Raw genomic sequence first — 6,099 nt, forward strand, 5'->3', positions numbered from 1 at the left:
TGATGTCTCGAACGTTTTCGTGGAAAACATATAGCAGTTTGCTACGTGTGGCAAGTCAAAGTAAAGATACTTGTCGCAAGAAAATAGCATGTGATGCTATTAGGCTCATCTTGGTTGGTCGCCCAAAAGTTGCCATAGACCTGTCAGTTCGGTAGCGAACTTGGATGGCCGAGATTATATCTCGTGAAGAAAGGGAGCCATCGATTATGGCCACACCATGTTGATCCCTGGCAATGGCATAGTGGCGTTTTTAGCGTATGCCATTGGTACTGCGACATGGATGACATAGTTCGTGCATGCCAGTGGCACAGAGGTGCAAGTGGCGCCTGGCGTAGCCATGGCCACTAGATTTAGGCTCATCACGGCTGGTCGCCTAAAACTTGCTACAAGTCTGTCAGTTCGGTGGAGAACTTGGATGGCCGAGATTGCATCTCATGAGGAAGGGTATCCATCGATTATGGCCACACCATGTTGATGCCTGAAAATGGTACAGTGGCGCCTTTAGCGCATGCCAGTGGCACTTCGGCATGGATGGCATAGTTCGTGCATGCTAGTGGCACGGTGGAATGGATGGCATAGCCTGTGCATGCCAGCGGCGCGATGGTGCAAGTAGCGCCTGGGGTAGCCATGGTCACTAGATTTTAGCACATTAGTGTTAGACTCCAAAGAGGTGTAGCAACATCAGTTTCAGTGGCCACAACAATCCCAATGCTCCGTGGAACATTATCTGGCTTGGTTGGCATAACAACTTTGCCTAAATTAGGATTTGGCATGCTGAAACCCTAATTAGCGCATATGGCATGCGGCGTGCGGTAGGTGGCCGTGCATGGCCTTTTATACAAACGGAGCCAGAGTCATGCCAGAGGAGCCATAGGTATGCCACCATGTAGAAACGGTCACAGGAGAAAATATTTTCATGAGTGGTTGTGGTGTGGCGCCTTTTTTAGGGTTTCTTAAGTCTGCACGGCTTGTGGCATGTTGTGGGCTCGAGGCGGCATAGTTTTGTGCCATGATTAGAAGTTAGGGTTCCATCCTCTGTCACTAGAGCATGGATGTGCTTACGGTTAGGCTAGCCAAATTGAATTCTGTTGTGATGCTGGTCACGAACAGAGAGTGGGTTGGCATGCTGTCGCGGTAAGTGGCACGTTTGTCATGTGCATTTGGCATGCCCGTTTGGCATGTGTGATTGGCATGATTTTTGGCATGTTTGGCATGCCGCTTGGCATGTGCGCATGGCATGCTCATTTTGGCATTTTAGCATGTCGTTATCATGTGATGTGTTTGTAGATAGTGATAAAAGTGGTTCGATTCTCAGACTTGCGAAGGATAAAATATAGACTTAAATTCTAAAACAAAAATAGAAAACTCAAACAAAGATGATGTTGTTATCAATATTAAAAGAACACTGAGGCTAAGATTCCACTATTTTCCAAGTTCAAAGTGATTTAAATCCAATATTTATATTTATTCAATTTTTTCGTTTAATTTGATTCTAAGATGTTGCAACAAGTAGATTGTTAAAATAACAAGTGTAAATCAAAAGCATGGGATATCAAAAACCTAAGTCCAAGCATATACCATCAATGGAAATCACAATTATTGAATAAAAATCATTAAAACAATTCTCTTACAAGGCAAATAATCATATAAATAATTATAATAAATAAGATAAATAGAAAATACCACTCTTTATTGGAAAAATAGATTCCTCTATCGCTTCAGCAATGGGGTTTATCTCCTCATATCAAAAACAGGTTCAAAATATTTTTACATTGCTCAAAAGGTGTTTTCAAAGGTGAAGAGACTCAAAGGGAGTAAAACAGTTCAATCGCAACGTTTATATGTGTTGCAGATCGACTGTTACAAGAGAAACAGAAGGAATAAGACTGCTACAGTAACGATAGAAGTGAAGTGATGTAGAACAACGACAGTGTTCTGCGACAGTTGGGCGTGGGTTGATGTTCTTCGTGTTCTTCAGCAGCACCAACAGAACAGCTTTCCTGCAACTCGTGATTTTTGTCTCCTCTGGTTCTCTAAACTACCCCAAACTGTTCGTAATCCTTCTATGACCTGCAACCAATCTATATATAGGCAACATACCCAAAAATAACTCGATTTAATCCCTCTCTTTCCTTCACAACAAGTCTCGGATATTTCCTTTCTGAATCTTCTCTACGCGTCTTACAAATTAAATCTGACGTCCAAGAATCCCCCAATGATGGCATTAAATATACAGAAGATCTTCTACCCTTATCTGCACGTAATCCCCATGTATAGAACCAAGAAAATTCCCGATAATAATGCTCCTCCTCTGTTTTGTTCAATCCAAGGATTCATCCCTATTCCTTCATATTTGATAAACATACATCCTATGTTATGCTCTAAGAAGTCCATCCCAACACGAATATGCAGTTGAATCACTCCAAATCAGATCCATAAAATCTCACAAGTACCGTGAAACTCCAAGCCTTTGTTTTGTATAAACTCAATTTCTGACCCTGTTTTTTCGATTCTACAGCTCATACCTTCCCTGTTTGACCAAAACAGGGTAATCCCAATCCACAACAAACACGAATTCAGCCTAAAACTCGATCAGAATCTCGCGCAGAATGTTCCGCTGCAAAACTGAATTTGAATTCAGTTTTTCCCACCAAAAATCTGGAGAAGAGAAAGGTTGCCCCCTATCCAGAGTAAAGGTGCCGATAGCAGGTGCCTTTGGGGTGTCTTGAGGGTGCCCCTTAGTAATTAGGGTACCCCTTATCCATAGTGAGAGTCCGAATAGCAAGTGTCCTCCGGGTGCGCTTTTCGACAACTTTTCGAGCCGATCTTTCCAAAAATGTTTATTGGACAAAAATACCTACACACACATAAAACACCATAATAAGTACAAAAATGAGCACTATCAATATATAGAATCGAGACAAATTAGACACAAAAATGTGTCTATCAAATACCCGCAAACCTATTATTTGCTAGTCCTCGAGCAAAGATAAAATTGAAAAATAAAATCCTAACTCACTGACGCAGGCATCGTCGATTGCATTTAGCGTATGCAATAAGCCTTTAAACCCCTAGGTGTCCCTAGTGGCCGAGTTATAGTCTCGGGAGGGCTTACCAGAGGTATACCCACAAAACCTTTATACTCCAGACCCTAGCTATCTACGCAGAACCTTGGAAAGCACTAAAGAATCTCCTTGGTTGGCATACTTATTGACTACAGGAAGAAATACCCTGATGCGAAATTCCAATTGATGTACACGAGTTTGCACTCAAGCATACTAAAATTCATATAAAGTGACAGATCTCTACTCAGATAGTTGCACTATGGACATCAATATTCGGAGTCAAACCAATCACATGGATAGATTAAGAGATGGATATATAAAAACGTAGATGGTTTTGATGTTTACTAAGTGAACGGCGTTTCCCATATCTATCTGAAGGCCTCCGCCAAAATGAACCTATCCTAATGGATTGAGATACTAGTATGACTAATATCAACACAACTGGCATATACAAGGGAACCAGTGATTGATAATCCTAACTCTAGGTCAACACAGCTGGCATATACAAGGGTACCAGTGGTCGACTTTATTGAATTTATTCCTTTTGGTCAAATGGTATGGTCTCAAAAAAAAATTATTTTTTTTTCATCTCTTTTTTTTTCTCTTTTTCTTTTTCAACTTTTTTTTTTATTTTTTTTTCTTTCATGGTATCTCAATCACTCTAATTCACCCTAGCATTGGTAACAACTTGAATCGTGAGCCCCACCTAATCACTTAGAGTAACATAGTTTAAAAACAAAATAAAATAAAAATATAAGTGAAAAGGACTCAACGAGATATGGTGAAACTATCATGTTATTTCTAACACCTGAGCTCTGTGCTTTTATGAATAGACTCTTCTAGATGTTTCCATCTAATCAGATTGGTTCCTTAACTCCTACAACCAAAATGCTTCCATCCAATTAGGTTGGTTAGTGCTATCCTTAATATGCATAAATTTCTAGGCTCTGGAGTTTATTTAAAACAAAAGGTTTCTACCCCACCCCCAAACTTAAATCTAACATTGTCCTCAATGTTTCGAATGAAAGAACAGTACCAAAAATATAAGTAACATGAGGAAATAGTAAAGAGAGAGTTCGGAAAGATAGTACTTGGGTGAAGTGAAACCAAAAACTGACAAAAATATTATACAACATACAAATCGCCTCGATGGTCAATCAAGGGTAAACAGGGTCCTCCAGAGGGACCTCCTCAACATCACCTGTAGGAAAAGGCTCTAAAAAGGGATTCAATCTCTGACCGTTAACCTTTGAAGAACTAATACCATCTGATGTCTCAATCTCAATAGCGCCATGAGGAAAAACAGTACGGACCACAAAAGGACCGGTCCACTGAGAGCGCAGTTTCCCGGGGAATAGATGCAAACGAGTGTCATACAGAAGAACTTTTTGACCTGGAGAAAATGACTTCAGTAAAATATTCTTATCATGCACAAGTTTTATTTTGTACTTATACTCCTTAGCACTATCGTATGCATCTCTACGAATCTCCTCCAATTCATTGAGCTGGAGCTTTCTGTGAGCTCCTGCCTTGTCAAGTGAAAAGTTTAACTGCTTAATAGCCCAATAGGCTCTATGCTCTAACTCAACAGGCAAGTGACATGCCTTGCCAAATACTAAACGGTAGGGTGACATTCCAATGGGTGTCTTAAACGCGGTACGGTAAGCCCATAAGGCATCAGTAAGCCTCGACGACCAATCTTTCCTATTAGGATTAATTGTTTTCTCTAAAATACGCTTAATTTCCCTATTGGAAACCTCTACCTGACCACTAGTCTGTGGGTGATACGGGGTAGCTACTTTGTGGGTAATACCATATTGTTTCATTAATAGAGCAAACGGTCTATTACAAAAGTGTGAACCCCCATCATGATGAGTGCCAAATATTGTATATATTTATCCCTTTTTGTTGGCATTTTAACTCATCTCCTGTGCATTAATTCTACATTTTACCCCTTATTCTGTATTTTCATTGTTTTCAAGAATAAATATTTTTATTAATTAATTTTGCATTTTTAGGTAATAAATAAAGTTCGGATGAGTCGCGGAGCGAAAAGAGCAGAAAAGTAGTGAAAAGCCGGGAGAAATTACGCAAGGAAGCCGCGAAGAATGGTGCGCACAACCTCATTTTCTACACACAAAAACGCCTCCGTTCTCAGCCGTCAGATCAGTTCCCAGAAGCATCCGATGGTCGCTCCTTCACAGAACATCAAAATCTGAAGTCTCTGCCAAGCACCACAGCGCTGAAATTTCAAGCCTTCAGATTAGATGGTAGTTGAATCCAACGGTCGCTCTCTTGCTGTGCATCGAAGTTTGATATCTCCGCCTAACACTACAACACCTAACCCCATCTAGAGCCGTTAACTTCGTTGTATAAAAAAATCCAGCGGTCGCTACAAACTTCACTTCATCTCACCGTACGATTGATCTTTCATCTCCCTATCCCACGGCTCAGCGTCGCAGATCATCAAACTCGATACACTCGCCTCACACCCTAGCGACCGAGCACCTACACCTCAAACAAACGCACCCTTCCCTTTCTCCATCGAACCATCTCCTCCATCACCCCCCTCTGCAGAACCACCATACTCCGTACCACCATCATGTCCGTCTCCATCACCACCACCTCACCCCAAATCACTCCACTATCTTCTCCCCAAATCACTCTACCTATACCCATCATCACTATCACGTTTTACATCAACTAATCTCCTCAATTTCTCATCTCTGCTCACTGAAACCCTAGGTGAGAAATTGAAGATATAAGTTGATGTTAGAGCAGCAATTGGAGCGGGAGATGACTCAGGAAGAGAAATAGAAGAATGGGTCGACGAGATGGAGCGAATATCTCATCAACAGTAGGTAAATCAATTTCACCAAACCCTAGTTCTACTGATTTTGGGGGAAAATTGGGGGAAAACCTAATTATGTGTAATGGGTATAAATTGATGTCATATGAAGTATGTAGAGGAGACTGTATACCTCTCTGGACTAGCCAGTAGAGAATTGAGCTAAATTTTAATGCATTTCAAATT

This window comes from Papaver somniferum, chromosome 9 (assembly GCF_003573695.1).
Source record: "Papaver somniferum cultivar HN1 chromosome 9, ASM357369v1, whole genome shotgun sequence".
NCBI classification, from domain to species: Eukaryota; Viridiplantae; Streptophyta; class Magnoliopsida; order Ranunculales; family Papaveraceae; genus Papaver; species Papaver somniferum.